General features: G+C 44.8%; 1 protein-coding gene across 1 annotated transcript in view; it reads left to right on the top strand.

Moving 5' to 3' along the window:
* Positions 1–15,285: 15,285 nt before the first annotated feature.
* The window catches only part of ADGRG2 (adhesion G protein-coupled receptor G2), a 142,437-nt gene continuing 140,409 nt past the window's right edge, over positions 15,286–17,313 (top strand). The window contains exon 1 of the mRNA XM_066599835.1: positions 15,286–15,518. The gene's annotated coding sequence lies outside the window, so the exon portion shown is untranslated. The remainder of the gene's footprint in view (positions 15,519–17,313) is intronic.

The following is a 17,313-nucleotide window of genomic DNA, read 5'->3' as shown; positions in this document are numbered from 1 at the left end:
TGTAGCGGGGAGCACACTGAAGCGGCTCGTGCTGAATGGAGAAGACCGGACTGCGCAAGCGCGTCTAAAAAAGCAAGCTGCCGGCGAATTTAGACGGAACCATGGAGACGAGGACGCTAGCAACGGAGCAGGTAAGTGGAATAACTTCTGTATGGCTCATATTTAATGCACGATGTATATTACAAAGTGCATTAATATGGCCATATGGAAGTGTATAACCCCACTTTGTTTCGCGAGACCACCCCTTTAAGTATTTGTTATGGCCCTACCTAGTTTTATGTGAATTCCTTATCATAACATCCACCTAATGTGTTCAGTAATGGTGTGATGAAGCTCCTTCTTGTACACTAATTCTTATTGACTGGCCTGGATAATAGCAGGAATCACTTCTACAACTGTGTAGAAGAAGATCTGTGCTGTGGGACTGAACATGTGTGACCATGGCACTGGTGACATTAGTTGGACGATCTGAGGAGAAATCAATAAAACACCCGAAGGAGAAAATCACATAGTCTGGATTCTAAACCCATGTGGATCACTTCTAAAGGTTTCAGATTCTCTCCATTCCTATTATTGCAATACAATTTATGGAGTCATTTAAGAAAAGAATGAAGGCGTAGTCACAGAGCAGACACAAAAAATGCCATTTTTAATTTAATAACTTTTTGACTAAGAGGATAGAAATCTGAATGTAGATATTCTCTGTTTAATCCTGTCACAAACTATAATGCAAAAGCATAAATCATCTATATGCAGGGTTTGTGTGTGGAATCCATTTTTAGTTAAGTAAAAGTTGGAGTAAACGCATATCAACGTTGTGGAGAACATTTCGATGTTCATATATTTGATTTAAAATAGTAATCCAAGACCTCATAATAAGTAAGTAGAACAAAAGAATAATAGTGCAGGTGGATAAGCAAAGCAAAGAACATGAAAACGCATAAGAAGGCTACTAATCTTACTCTGATGAAAGACATATCACTAGTTAATCCCTGAAAATAAGAAGGAGAAAGAGGAGCTGTAGGACATAAAGGTAGTGAGGGAGGAACTTGAAGCTTCTTGACCACAATGCAGAATTTATAACAGGGCTGTCCACCTACCATTTGCCATTTAAAATAGTGGTTTACATGGGAGAGGAGTCTCTGGGAATCCTCTGACATTAGGGCCCGGTTGGAAGTGTTACCTTTTACATCCTCTATGGAAAATATAAAATAAGTTAACTCTAGATAGCTGGAATATACATTGTTTGGGAGTCCTCAATGTACTATATTACTTGAACTTGACTTCTCCAAATAGACAAATTCACTCTAGAAACAATCCTAAAACTTTCCCATTGGGAGTAAGGAGTACAAACAGTGTTAACTATAAGAGAAGCACTTATTGATGGAAGAAATGTAGGAGATTGGAGGCCAAACAGAGGAGAAGATGGCACCAGCCTCTATGCCTCAGGGCATTTATCATCATATTCTAGGTTGCATGTCTCCAGAAAGGCTTTCTTTAATGTAGATTAAACACTTAGGTTATATACGCATCTGTTTGTTCTGCCGATGATTGATCTGTGGAACATTACCAGACTCATATGGAGCAAACCAGACTGCATGAATTACAACAGTGCTTCAGCTCCTTAATTGTTTTACTTACATGTGGACACATTGTAGACTGAAATATTTAAGTGCATTGTTGAAAGTTATGAAATACTTTCTTTTATGCCCCACCTTATCAGTGTGAAAGGTATACAATGACATAAAAGTTCATATAAACAAAGAGGCATATTTTGTTAATGCATGGTTCCTACATTTCAGATTACTTTTCAGAATAAGCTGACGTGTATATGTAATGATGCAGGTGGAGCTGTTGTGAATAACATAACAGTAAGCAGGTAGAGGTCAGAGGGGTGCAGCAAAACAAGACGTTTACACCCTTGTTTACAGTTGATCTCTCGATATGGGGCGCTATTTACTTAAACCTTGCATAATACCGTTACAGTCCCAAACACTATGACATGTGAGGCTAGCACCCACTACACAGATAGCCTTTTACACATGGCTTACAGGATACAGTTTCTGTCTTTAGTATGTGGACTCTCACCAGTCTTCCTTCCTGAGTCTCTGATTCCACCATTTGAGTCGTGTTCATGCTCCACTCCAGCTACCAAATCCCAACATGCTATCCCACCCGCACCTAAGCAGCAGGACCTCTTCTTCAGAGGACCTCTTTACTGATAGATCTTGGAGGTAGTGGTCACCTCTGTCCTTTTTCCTGACAACCAAGTTATCAGCAGGGAGAGAGATTCCCTCTCCTCCCAATCGTTGGTGCTCTCCCTGGATTCAAGACCTTTCAAAGTGGCTGGAACCAGTTGTTCTTCAACAGAGGAGCGGGCAAGCTCCTCTACTACCTTGCACGTACATGAGGAATACCACTATATCTGGCAATTATATGACTTGTATCTTGCATTTTACACCAATTTTTCCCTCTGTTAGCTCCACCTTTAATTGTCCATTTTACCTGAACTCATCTCCATAAGGGGACAAGTGTAATGGTTTCTAAGGCTATGGTTTTTGTATTATGTATGCATGGATTATTTCCCTATGGACTTCATTGTTATAATATTGTCATGTACTTCTTACTATAATAAACTTACTAAAATTAATGTTACATAATTTTTGCTTCTTTGACACTTCCGTACATTATGCTATATAAATTGAATGGAAACCATCCTTTCAGAATTGGAGCTTCCTTGTATGGAAATTAGACACATGACTGCAGAGGGCAAAATCAAACCAAGTGAGCAAATTTCAGTGTGAATTCACATTAGAATGGGATCTGGATGACTTTGAACAAAGTCATAGTGCAAGTCCAGCCGAGGCCAGATTTTCAAGCTATCTGGGTGACTTTGAACAAAGTCATGGTACTAGACCAGCCAGGGCCAGTTTTTGAAAAACCGCTAACTTTGTGGGGTTTTCTTGTGTAGCAGTGTCCAAAGCAAACCAGAAAGGTTGTGATCAAGGGAAAACACCCTGGATCTAACATTCCTGCAGAAGGATTTTCGTTCAAAAAGATTGTATTGTGACATAGGAGTCAATGCATAGATCACAGTAAGGGCGCCCACCCACTGGCGTTTTTTTTTCCCTGCGAAATTCGCAGCATTTTTTTTCTCCTGGGGTCTATGGGACTTGTACAAGTATACGGTAAATTGCGATTTTGCGCGATCGCGATTTTAACATTACAAGTCCCATAGACCCCTGCAGAAAAAAAATGCTGCGAATTTCGCAGGGAAAAAAAAACGCCAGTGGGTGGGCGCCCTTATACACAACTAAACAGTGGGAATTGTAACCCAGGAAAAGTGTAGATATCATACATCTTTTACTATAAAACCTTGTGGGTAGCACAAGAAAGACCCCTCTTGCCATATATTTCGTACTACATCAACAAATAATAATACATAAAATAAAACTATAGAATTTAGGATGGGAGGAAGGAAAACAGGAGGGGGGTAGAACAGGAGGAAAGGTTGGGCCACATGTATTAGAAAAATAAAGCCCTCTCTGATGAGTAAGAATATAAGGGAAAAGTGAAAATAGGACAGGATCACATAGAAAAGAGCAAGGGTAAGGCTGACTCCCACCTGTGTCCGCCACAAGATGAAGGAGCTGGATCCTATGTCGTGGCCAGCCCATTAGACAACCACCTCCCCAATTTGGGGGAAGACCTGAAGTCGAGCCAAGGCTGCCACAACGCATAAAATGGCGAAAGAGATAAATCCTCCTTAGCTCTCATATCCTCATAGCGCAACAAGGTGTTGACTGCCTCCACTCAATGAACTCCGCTTGGGGCTGCGCTGGATATACAAAACCTCAGGATTATCTGCCTGACAGCCTGGATGAAGAACATCCTGAAGAAGGTGGATGAAGACTCTTCTTTATGCTAGCCATAGACCCTGGGAACATGGACAGCATCGCCATCTTGAAGGTGAGAACAACCAGAACGCCACCCATGGTGTTATATAGGGCTGAAACATCCAACCACAAAGCTGCTATCGGAGGGCAATCCCACCAAATATGTGTCATACTGCCCCTGTCTCTCAGACACCTCCAGCACAAGGGGTAGGACTGAGCAAACATTTTAGGTAAACACTCCGGTGTTCTGTACCTACGAGATAAGATCTTAAAATTGAGCTCCTGGAGTCTGGAATATACTGTACCCTTATGTATTAGTATGAAAGCTTTTTGGCATAGCCCCCTTGGAAGGTGACGACCCAACTCCTCCTCCAAAACCCCTATAAATTCCAGAGGCTTGTCCCCCACCTTTTCTGCAGAAGGTCACAATGTCACTGTCCCAAACATCTGGCATCGTAGCATCGAGGATATGAGTGCTGATGCCAGGAGTTCAGAAGGTGACGCTGTGGCCTCTGATCAGACGCAGTGGTCATCTGACTTCCGTCAGCAAAGGAGTTGGTTATCTATGCCTCGGAGACAGGTAAGTATGCTTTATTTTTTTATTTCATCTCATGCCCAGCTATTATAAACTTTTAACGTCAAGGCCACCTGCACACTGCAGAGCCAGATTCCACACAGCGGAATCCGACTGTGCCATCAGCGGTGTCTGCGCATATCTGTCACTTTTCTTCTGTTCTGCAGATGGTCCGCACAGTGAGCTGTTGGACATGAGCAGTACAGATTTTTTTTTTAACTACTGCTTTTCGCGCGTCATCACCTCAGTCCACGCCACCGGTTCTCTGCTAAATTTCAGGTTATATGAATGCTACATGAATACTACAGCCAGTCCCAGATGTACTTACATTAGCATACTGTGGATTTTCTGATGGAAGTTTGTTCCAAGCATCTACTACTCATCAGTAAAATAATATTTTCTGACATTGCTTCTGATCTTCCCCCAGATGTTGTATGCCAGGGTGGAAAATATCAGATTTAATAATTTCCATGCTTTCTAACATTAAGAGAGAAATTTTAGTAATTACTTTCAAAAGCTCTGTTAAGCCGTAGTAGAAAAAAGAGGAATGGACGAAACACAGAGCTGTGAGAAAGGTCTGGGTCCCAGGCGTGCGCCCAGTGCCATGGTTAACTACGGGGTGCTGCCAACTAGGTAAACCCACCAGAGAGTGGGTGGATTGTGCAGAATTGAAATGTACCCAAAGCATGCAAGCAGGGAAGCCAAGGTCTATCCAAAGGATTTCAATGTACCTGTTCTTTGGGTACATTTAAATTCTACAACAAGACACAATAATGTACCCCCAGTGTGGCTGATGGGGGGGCTCGCCCCAAACACGTTTTGTTGTTGGTTTTAATTATCTGAATAAAAGAGAAGTTGGATTCTTCATCACATTATCTCACAACTTGTTTCTGGAATGTTGCGCCGATGAACCAGTGCTTTAGGTTCTCCTGTTAAGATGAGGACTAGGGACTTTAACCCCTTCCCACCACTGGGTGTAACTGTACGTCCTGGCAGCGGGCTACTAAGCGCAACAGGGCGTACACTTACGTCCTAAGGATAGCGCGAGATCATAAGAGATCTTGCGCTATCCGACAGCGGGAGCCGGGCTCCCTCTGCAACAGCGGGAGTGCATTGGAGCAGCGACCCCCAATGTTAACCCTTTCCCTGTCGCAATTTATGTAGAACGCGGCATGAGAAGGGTTCACAGAGGGAGCAAAAATGTAAAAAAAAAGTTAATTAAAAAACCCTTTTTTTGTGCTTTTTCTCATATTAGCATAAAATATATATTTTTTAAATTTAAATCCCACATTTTTGGTATCGTCGTATCCGTAACGACGCATAAAATAAGTTGATCCTGCACGGCACAAAGTGTGAAAAAAAACCCTAAAAATCAGGCAAAATGCTAACTCCATCCATGGGACTTAGAATGCAGTGATTTAGAAAAAAAATTATTTCCAAAAAAAGGGGTTTTATTGTGGAAAAGTGGGAAAACCTAAAAAAAATAAGAATTTTGGTATCGTTTTAATGCAACGAAAATGGCATGAATAAAAACTGCAGTTCGCCACGCAAATAACAAGACCTTATATGGCCGCATCGACGGAAAAATAACAAAGTTATGGCTTTTGAAAAATGGAGATGAAAATCCGCCAAAAATTGTTGCGTCCTTAAGCCCAAAATAGGCCATGCCCTTAAGGGGTGAAGAGGATACTGTGTGTCAGGCAATGTCACTGCCAGTTCAACTGAAGTAGTACGAAGGAATAAATAGCCAATATCATGAAAACAAAAAATGTTATTGACACAAACATAAAAACATATAATACATATATATCATACAAGTAAGGCTGGATTCACACGAACGTATATCGGCTCGGTTTTCACGCCGAGCCGATATACGTCGTCCTCATCTGCAGGGGGGGGGAGGATAGAAGAGCCAGGAGCAGGAACTGAGCTCCCGCCCTCTCTCCACCCCTCCCCGCCCCTCTGCACTATTTTCAATGAAAGGAGGCGGAACGAGGGCAGGGCTAAGTGCTGATAATTAGCCCAGCCCCTGTCCCGCCTCTCCCCATTGCAAATAGTGGAGAGGAGGCAGAGAGGGGGCGGGAGCTCAGTTCCTGCTCCTGGCTCTTCCATCCTCCACCCCCTGCAGATGAGGACGACGTATATCGGCTTGGCGTGAAAACCGAGCCGATATACGTTTGTGTGAATCCAGCCTAAGAGAGACTGAAAGACAGTTGGAAGCAATGCTGACAGCTATGGGACAAAGGTACCAAATTCCCCAATTATATTATATTATTCATCAAGTATGGGTTAACATAAGTAACACTAAATCAATCAAAAAATGATGACGCCTCATCCCCAGCCCCCCACTATATATATACAATGCATGACAGATACTGTATGAGGCAGTGAAGGCAATGTATATTAAAGTAAACCATTGCGGCAAGTTGGGGTACACTTGCCTGCGGACCGCCCACCTTTCTAGCTGGAGTGACAGCCACACGCAAAGAGACAGCTCAGGAGCAGTGCACTTCTTTATCTGGCTCCTGCCAGCCTTTATTTACAAACAATGTAAACAGACTCCATATACACACCCCACCTGGGTGTTGAGGTTAGGGTGGTCAGGTCACCCCTATCAGCCTGGCCTTTGCTAGGCCACCAGCCTGCAGTACGTGAGCTCTGATGCACTGGTCCTCTCTGGCTCTCAGCCAACCTCTCTCTGGCTGTAGCAGGAATGTACTCTTATATCCAACTTCCTGACCACACCTATGGGTGTTTTCCCTTTTCTCAGGCACCAGAATGCCTGTCTGTTGCCCCCATACAGGCCATTCTCTGTAGTGCACCTCTACACCATCCATGGCATAAACCTTCTCCATAGCTATAATATGAGATCCTACTACTCTGTAACTTCACTATCATTGTGACACTGCCACTTTTTAAAAACCGTTTTTACTATAGTTTTTAATTTTCCAACAATAAATATACAGGAGAAAAATGGATAAAATAGAATAGTATGAACTACATTAAGTCCATTGCAAAATCGTTGTGAGCATCCAGAAATTAGCTGGGAGAAGCATCATGGGTGATCTTAACATAAAATGTCTAGCAGAGTAAGGGCTTACTCAGACGAGCGTATGTGTACATACGTTTGCCGGGATGGAACTTACTTTTGCATTAACGAAAACAGGAGATGGCAAGAAGCAGGCTGATAAGTCCGTGCTATCAAATGGATGTTTTGTTTTTTTTGTGATTGAAATGCCAGTTCACATGTTCGCGTGTTTCCCCTTTCCGTGGAATAGAATTACAATTAAATGCCTAATTAGGTCCAGCTGGCTTTTCCCTGAAATGTACGCAGGATAACTCCTTCCCCCTTCCTTTTTTTGAGCTACCATAGAAGCCTATGGCACCTTTCTTTGTAACATGGACATAGATAGAGCAGGACCTATCCTTTCTCGGATGAAGATTTTGAACGAATCTATTGAAATAGAAGGCAACGCATTATACGGGCAAGATTTTCACCTGCGGAAATGCCTCCGCAAATATATTCGTCTGAATCCGTCCTAACAGTACGTAAGTAGGAAAGGACATGCGGGTCATACTCCCAAATAGGCACCACATAAAAGAGGAGACTAAAGTCAGATGCATGTTACAGTATTTTATAATGGCAAACCGTGAGATAAAGATTGCTCCAAATATAATGTACTATACTAAAACCCTCACAGAATTGTTGTTGAATTCTCTTCTGTGAGGATCTTTTCCCACTGCGTTTTTCTATCAATCGTAAGCTCTGTCTTGATTTTCTGTCTTCTATGCAGAAAACTGCATAGGGATGGAAAGAAGGCTGGAACGGGGTGGAACCATAGGTTTCAATAGGTGAGCTGGACACCTCTTGGGTCTCCATGTCACATGGTTTCATCCCTGTCTGTCATTTTAGCTGGACAATAAAGCGCCAAAGACGCTTCTCTGCTGACTATTGGCCAGTTGGTCACAGAATCTGATTCTGGTATACTGACTGCAGAGCATGCTATGGGAAAATCCTTCCCTGTACTGTGGGTTTGGACTTAATAAAGAGTTTGGGTAGTAAAAGCTTCCAGCAGGAGACCTAATGAAAATGCATTTGTTTCAGAAAGATGTTGAAAGGAAATGTTCCATGGGGATATTTGCACAGAAGGGCAAAAAAGTTGCAATTGGTTGTGCAAATGTTGCATGTGCCAAAAGCTGAGGCTTTTTTTTTACTGCAGGAAAGTTGCGCAAAGCCTTTAAACTCCCCACCCCATATTAACTAATAACATGTAAATTGCGGAAATTGCTAAATAAAAAAAGAAGAAATGACATTTAGTAAATATTGTTTCTCCATCAGTTTCCATGTATGTTTGTGATCTATGACTAAGAGCATCTCGGCTAGCTTCTTCATGTAAATACAGTTACTTTCATGAAACAACACATTGTTGCAAGCACGGATTATGTGGATTGGCTAGACTAAAAATCAGATCCAAAATGTTTCTGGAAGAGTGGGAGGTACAATTATGGATGTTGCAACCAAATCCCAGTGTCCTGCTGCCAGTGATTTTTGCCAGTGGTTTAACTGGGAAAAAAACACCTTCATTGATCGCATACTTGAAGATGTCTTTCTTTCCAGCGAGTGTTTGTGTGCCCACAGAAACCGCTTGATCAAATGGCATTGATTATCCTGCTTGCCAAAGTAAAGAACACGACTTCAGAGGATTAAAAAAGAGCAGCCAATATATTCAGAGTTGTGAAAGAGTCTAGAGTGCCTAGACTGGTTTCATGGTCATAGATTAGAAATCTATTAGTATAAAAATCAGAAGTGGGGCAGATAATCTCTCACATATGTAGAACAGATTGGCAGCCATGGCTACTTATGGTTAAATAATGCCCATTGGACATTGACCAATGTGTCAGCCAGCTCTAAATACTGTATTATAGCATGACACATATTCTATGATTATCATATGTATCAAACTGATGTTCTCTACTGAAAGGAATGCAAGGAACTGAGGGGATTACAAATTGTTGTTGCCTTGCAAATCCATAAGGGCTCCTTCAGATGGACGTATTTGCGCATGCAAAATATACGTGCAATAAACAGAGAATAGAACCCATTGATGTCATTAAGGTTTTTGTGTGCGCAAAAGAATTGGATCTGCTCTATTTTCCTGCATAATTGCAGGAAATCAGCAGCGCCGACCCCATTGAGAACATACATCGAAGATCGCGATCCACTGGCACAGCTGTTAAAGGTAGCACTCAGCTATTGAATGACAGCTGAGGGCTGCCTCTGATTGGTCACAGTGCTCAGCCAATCAGACGCAGCCCTTTCAGCAGGCGGTGATTTTAAATCCACGCCTGCTGAAAGCACTTCAGAGCAGTGCAGGGAGAAGACCCGGCTGGATGCGCCTGAGCCCTGGCAGCTGCAGAGAGGTGAGTATATATATTTTATTTTTTAAACATTTTAGGAATGATTTTCAGGGAAGAGCTTATATTTAAAGTCCTTCCCCAAAATTCGCTGCAGGGCTTTCTGGCAGCCCATTGCTTTCAATGGAGCCGGCTGTAGCGCTGGCTCCATTGAATTCAATGGGAGAACATTGCTCTCCTCTGCCTCTGTGACAGCTGTGGCAGAGGATTTCTTCATCTCCACGGGGAGTCCCCTTGTCACTGGACACTGTGACAATGCTGTCACATTGAACAAGCGGGCCATGGTAGAATCTCTGCTGCAACCTGTGAACAGCATGTGACTACCAGCCTGCCTTCTTCAGCTTCCAATCAGCAGGGCTCCAGAGCTAGACAGGGAGCCGCTAGAGTAGGTACATCTTTTTTCTTTCATCTATCCAATGTGCCAGAGATGCGGACATGATGCAACCTAAAGCTCCTGCTCAGTGCAGTTTAGAAATTATTTAAGTGACTTAGGCAAAGCATACAGCCATTAATAAACAGTCAATCTTCACAGCATTCCTGACTTACATAGCAACATAGTATGTTAGGATGAGAAAAGACATATGTCCATCCAGTTCAGTTTATTCCTCCCCCCAAAGTTGATCCAGAGGAAGACAAAAAAACCCACAATAAGATAGAAGCCAATTTTCCTCATTTAACGGGAAAACAAAATTCCTAACTTGAAGTTTTGATTGGATTCCAAGGACCTCTAACCCTCCTGAAATAATTAGTGACTATAACATGGAATATTGTAACACTCAAGAAAGGCGTCCAGGCCTCCTTTAGACTCTTTTATTGAATTTGTCATCACCACACCCTCAGCAGTCAGAGTTCCATAGTCTCACTGCTCTTACAATAAAGAACTCCCTTCTATGTTGGTGTAGAAACCTTCTTTCCTCTAGATGTAGAGAGCGCCCCCTTGTTATAGTCACAGTCCTGTGTATAAATAGATCAGGGTTAGTTTTACACTCCTTGGCAATAAGGATCCTTTTACACATAGCGATTGTCAGACACTCGTCCCTGTAATGCTTACTGGATCGCATTGCTGGATCGATGACAGTGCGGCCAGCAGGGAGGTAGAGGGAGAGTTATCTCCCCAACCCATCTCCATTGACTGTAAGCAGTGTTCAGTGCTGAATGGCTGCGGCTTATACCGAACAATGCATTGTTTGGATTTTAAGCTGCTTAAGGCTGCATGTCCATGGGCGTGATTCCGCTGGCGATAACTTGGCGGCGAATCACGCTGTCTGAAGCTTTCCATAGCGGAGATCTGCCACGGGATATCGCTACACCCGTGGACAGGCAGCCTAAAAGTGAATGACTGGTTTATTCAATACAACCTAAAAGATGCGGGCAACGCCACGGACTTCTGCCATGTACAACGCAGCAGAAATCCGGCCATGGGCATTAGCCCTTAGATGGAGAAATCAAAAAACAAAAAGGCAATGTTATTGAGGGATAAATTCTTAGCTAATTGACTTCCAGCTAACATCTGGTGGTGGACTATGAAACTATAGGAAAAAAACTCCAGACTAAACAGCCATAACAAATACTGTGTGGAAACCCCCCCCCCCCAGCAAGTTCCGCATATTCCCTCATAATGGGATATAGAGGGAGGCCAGCAGTCCTGGGGGATGTAGAATATCTGTGAGGGAGGCCAGCAGTCCTGGGGGATGTGGAATATCTGTGAGGGAGGCCAGCAGTCCGTGGGGATGCAGAATATCTGTAATGGAGACCAGCAGTCTCTGGGGATATAGAAGTCCTGTGAGGGAGACCAGCAGTCCTGGGGGAAGTAGAATATCTGTGAGGGAGACCAGCAGTCCTGGGGGAAGTAGAATATCTGTGAGGGAGGCCAGCAGTCCCTGGGGATGTAGAATACCTGTGTTGGAGATGGAGAACATCTGCAAAGGAGGCCAACAGTCCCTGGGATATAGAATATATGAGAGAGGACAGCAGTCTGCAGCTGAATGTAGAATATCTGTGAGGGATGACAGCAGTCCCTGGGGATATAGAATATCTGTGAGGGTGGCCAGCAGTCCCATTGGATGTAGAATATCTATAATGGAGACCAGCAGTCTCTTGGGATGTAAAATAACTAGGAGTGAGAACAGCAGTCCCTGGGGATGTAGAATACCTGTGTTGGAGATGGAGAACATCTGCAAAGGAGGCTAACAGTCCCTGAGATATAGAATATATGAGAGAGGACAGCAGTCCGCAGCTGAATGTAGAATATCTGTGAGGGATGACAGCAGTCCCTGGGGATATAGAATATCTGTGAGGGTGGCCAGCAGTCCTGGAGGATGTAGAATATCAGTGAGGGAGGCCAGCAGTCCCTGTGATGTAGAATATCAGTAAGGGAGGCCAGCAGTCCCTTGGATGTAGAATATAAGTGAGGGAGGACAGTAGTCCCTGGGATGTAGAATATCAGTGAGGGAGGCCAGCAGTCCTGGGCATGTAAAATATCTGTGAGGGAGGCCAGCATTTCCCGGGGAACGTAGAATATCTGTGAGGGAGGCCAGCAGTCCCTAGGGATGTAGAATATCTGTGAAGGGGATAGCAGTTCCTGGGATGTAGAATTTCTCTGAGAGCGGCCAGAAGTCCTGGGGATGTAGAATATCAATGAGGGAGGCCAGCAGTCCTTGGGATGTAGACTATCTGTGAGGGAGCCCAGCAGTCCCCCAAGAGATGTAGACTATCTGTGAGGGAGGCCAACAGTGCACCAGGGGATGTAGAATATCTGTGAGGGGGGCCAACAGTCCCCTGTGGGATGTAGAATATCTGTGAGGGAGGCCAGCAGTCCCCCGAGAGATGTAGAACATCTGTGAGGGAGCCCAGCAGTCCCACGAGAGATGTAGAATATCTGTGAGGGGGGCAGCAGTTCCTGAGAATGTAGGATATCTGTGAGGGAGGCCAGTAGTCCCTGGGGATGGAGAAGCTCTGTGACTGAAGCCAGCAGACTTTGGTGATGTAGAATATGTGTGAGGGAGGACAGCAGTCTCTGGGGATGTAAAATATCTGTGAGGGAGGCCAGCAGTCCCTGAGGATGTAGAATACCTGTGTTGGGGATGGAGAATATCTGCGAGGGAGGCCAACAGTCCCTGGGATGTAGAATATATGAGAGAGGACAGTGTAGCGGCCCAGAACACCTATTCCTGGCCCCTAAATAAATGTCATACATGTCATGTCCTTTGTGTAGATGCACTGTGCAAAATGTCTTGTTTCCTGTTATGTGTATTGCACAGCTGCAGCAAGTGAGAGGTTAATAATTGCATGAGACTGGGAGATGTCTGCAAATGTATCAATTTATGTCCTGTCGTGCTGTATGCTAGAGACTATAAATATGAGTGTCCGAGAGAGGGAAATGGTATTCTGTTCTTCTGGGTTCCTGAGAGAGAGTGCCAGCCACATGGAGATACCATTTAACCCTCAGGTGGTGAAGAATGGAAGAGGAAGAAAGGTTTCCTGAAGTTCCCGATGCCAGGAGCCATTAGAGAGTAAGGAGAAAGAGAGAGAGCAAGAGGAGTAGAGGAAAGTCAAGACCACCGTGCAGAGGTACTTTTATAACTGAGTGCCTGTGAAGAGTTTGCCCTTCCCCTTCCAGGAGTGGCACCATACAGATAACGAGGACTGTAGAGCCGATATCATCTTGAGTATACTCTTAGAGAAAGTCTCCCCTTCCAGCAGTGGTACAATACAGATAACCAGGACTGTAGGACCGGAATCGTCCTGAGTTCCTCCCTGACCTCCCTTCTTCTGTCTTGCCTGCATTGCTGTGTTCTTAAACTGTAAAGTGTTGAAGTCTTACAAGTAAAGTTTTGCTAGGCACTAACTGTTGCCAGGGACTGAGGTACTTAACCACTAAACCGTGTGTGGACTCTTTATTATCGTATATTGGCCATGTCTCTCCTAGAGGTGTCCAGAAAAGGCCCAGCGATACTAAGGCCGAGGCTGCGAGTGTCCCTCTGGAGAGGAGTCTGGTAAGTGATGTAAAATATTTGTGAGAGAGGACAGCAATCCTGGTGATGTAGAATATGTGTGAGGGAGGCCAGCAGTCCCTCAGATGTAGGATATCTGCGAGGGAGGCCAGAAGTCCCTGGGGATATAGAATATCTATGAGGAAGGCCAGCAGTCTTGGGGGATGTAGAATATCTGTGAGGGAGGCCAGCAGTTCCTGGGGATATAGAATATATGTGAGGGGGACAGCAGTCACTGGGATATAGAATATCTGTGAGGGAGTCAGCAGTCCTGGGGGATGTAGAATATCTGTGAGGGAGTCAGCAGTCCTGGGGGATGTAGAATATCTGTGAGGGGGGCCAGAAGTCTCCCGGGGAATATAGAATATATGTGAGAAAAGACAGCAGTCCTCTGGGGGATGTAGAATATCTGTGAGGGAAGCCAGCAGTCTCTGAGGATATAGATAACCTGTGGGAGAGGCCAGCAATCCCTGGGATGTAGAATATTTGTGAGGGGGACAGCAGATCCTGGGATGTAGAATATCTGTGAGGGGGGCAGCAGTCCCTGTGGATGTAGAATATAAGTGAGGGAGGCCAGCAGTCCTGGGAATCAAGAACATCTGTGAAGGGGGGCAGTTGTCCCTGTGGATGTGGAATATAAGTGAGGGAGGCCAGTAGTCTCTGGGGATGTAGAATATGTGTTGGGATGGAGAATATTCGTGAGAGAGGGCAGCAGTCCCTGGGGGATATAGATGTGTGAGGGAGGGCAGAAGTCCCTGGGGGATATAGATCTGTGAGGGAGGCCAGCGTTCCCCCAGGAGATGTAGAATATGTGAGGGAGGACAGCTGTGCTGGAGGATATAGAATATCTGTGAGGTAGGACAGCAGTCCTGGGGGATATAGAATATCTGTGAGGTAGGACAGCAGTCCTGGGGGATATAGAATACCTGTGAGGAAGGAAAATGTTAGGTGGTGTAAAATATCTCTGAGGAAGGAAAGCAGTCCCTGGGATGTAAGATATCTGTGAGGGAGGCTAGCAGTCCTTGGAGGATATACAATATCTGTGAGGGAGGACAGCAGTCCTGGGGGATGTAGAATATCTGTGAGGGAGGCCAGCAGTCCCTGAGGAATATAGAATATCTGTTAGGAAGGAAAGCTGTCTCTGGGATGTAGAGTATCTGTGAGGGAGGGCAGAAGCCCCTGTAGAATATCCATGAGGGAGGCCAGCAGCCCCAGGGGCTATAGAACTATCTCAGCTCATTAGTGGGACAGCAGGTGACCAGGGGTAGCAGAGTGCCCCCTGCTGTACCAACAGTGTGGTGTCATCCTATGGCAGCTGTGCTAATGCCTGGAGTGGACGAGCAGCAGACACACCCTGCCCTCCTCTCACTGCTGCCCCGTGGAGCTGCACACACTCTGCAGGCACACTCAGCAGGCACACAGTCTTATCAAACTTGGCGGGTCAAGTGCTCACAATCAGTGCAAGCTGAAGAGTGCACACCCCGGTGATGTCACCTCACAGCAGCAGCAGCAGTCACACAGCGCAGCGCTGCCAAGGGAAGTAGTCCGCACTCGTCCGCCGGCTACACAGACACCCGAGGAAACTGCCGTGGACAGAAGGCGGGAGGAATGCTCTGACCTGCGGGGACTTCACACCACCAGGTCGGTACACAGGAGTGCAGTTACTATATAACATATGCTTAGAGGGGCAGATGTAGCAGAGCTGAGTTGGCTTACTTGGGACGGCACTAGTGTATGGACGATGTAGTTGAGGTGTTTTACACTTCTTATTAGACGTCTTCTGGGCTCTTCTGAGGAAAGTGTGACACATGCAGCTCTGCCTATCTGTGCCTGCCAGGGGATTCCAGAAGGATGCAGGTGGGGATGAGGAGAAGGAAAAAGGACTGGCTGGTGGCACAGTTATTGGGGCACAGCTGGGGAGTGCCATGTGTACATAGGGTAAGGATACCTTCATATATGTGGAATAGCCATTAGTGTTAGGAGGGACATAAGAGAACATCAGTGGGGTAGGTAGAAGAACTTTGAGAACAACATTTATAAAACTTGACGCAGGATGTACGGGAGCGAGCAGCGGGACGATAAGACGGAGCGCGCCAAATATGACTAAAGTGTCACCGCTGGGACGTGACGAGGTCCGCTTCACACAGAAAGTCCATTTGGGGGCAGCTTCGTGACATGTATAAGTCCTGCTATATATATTTATTATTAGGGTCCGCCCACAGCGACACTTTCACGTATGCGAGAAACATACATGAAAAAATGTGTGAAACTGCGAATATCCTTAAGCCTATGTTTACGTTTTTACGAATATATTTTGATACAATTTTGATATAAAAAAAGCATAAAAGTTTTTCCTGTTTCAGTGGGATTTATTAATGTTTTCAATTTCAAAGCAGAATGCGACCAGCCGAGCGTGCAGAGAATATGCAATTATAGCGCATCAGATAGCGCATGGTCGGGCATTCATTGGACAATATAGTTGGAGCGTTTAAACATATAATTAAGGGCGTATTTGCACTCGTCTCAGCGCTGTGCTTTGCGGAAGGAATTGCGCTTTTTTTGCACAAGTATGAGCGTATTTTACTGTACTTTCTTCCGCCCGCGCGGATGTTAGTTTGCGGTCGGCAAACAACGCGCCACTAGAATTGGCTAATTAGTTCCAGATGTGTTCTTTCTTCAGTGGAATTACGCATCTCTTTGCGTATTGCGCGCACATTTTGCGGACCTCCTTTTGACTCCTAAGGTGACCTTTGGCGCGCAGAAAAGTAGAGCGTACTGTGCTTTTTGTGCAGCCGAAATGCACACGCAAAATACAGAACCGTGAACCAACTCATTGAATTCAGTGGGTTCTATTCTCTGCATATTGTGTGTGAAGGAGCGATAAGTCCGACTTCACAGGGGCGTAAGCGCATTTATGCACGCATTTGCGCAATGGGCATTGCGATTTGCATGTCTGCGTGCATGTTTTACCATACTTTCTGCATGCACAAGCCATGCACGTTTGTGCGTGCAATCAATGAAATCATGCTTGCGTGTTTTTAGGCGTGCGCAAATGCGTTGATTTTCGCGTGCAAACAATACAGTAAAACATACAAGCATGCACAAAAACACAACACCCATCACGCAAATACATAGAACAAGGGCACGCGTCAAAAATGCACAGCTGTGACCCTACGACGCGACTTTCAGTTGAAAACCTCGCATGACACTCCCGTGCATGTCACACATCGTGTGATATGTTTTATGGCCCCATTGAAAACAGTGGGTGATGCGTTTCGAGGTATGCGCAAAGATAGAACATGCCGCAACTTTTTCTCGCACTGCAATGTGGGAAATAAATGCTGATGTATTTGACTTCAATCAAAAGAATGGGATTCCTATTTGTGCGAGATTCGCATGGATCATAATGCACAAATCTCGCACGATTTTCTTAGCC

Source organism: Eleutherodactylus coqui, chromosome 4 (assembly GCF_035609145.1).
Source record: "Eleutherodactylus coqui strain aEleCoq1 chromosome 4, aEleCoq1.hap1, whole genome shotgun sequence".
NCBI classification, from domain to species: domain Eukaryota; kingdom Metazoa; phylum Chordata; class Amphibia; order Anura; family Eleutherodactylidae; genus Eleutherodactylus; species Eleutherodactylus coqui.
The sequence above is the reverse complement of the archived record's forward strand: the minus strand, read 5'-3'. Positions and strand labels throughout refer to the sequence as shown.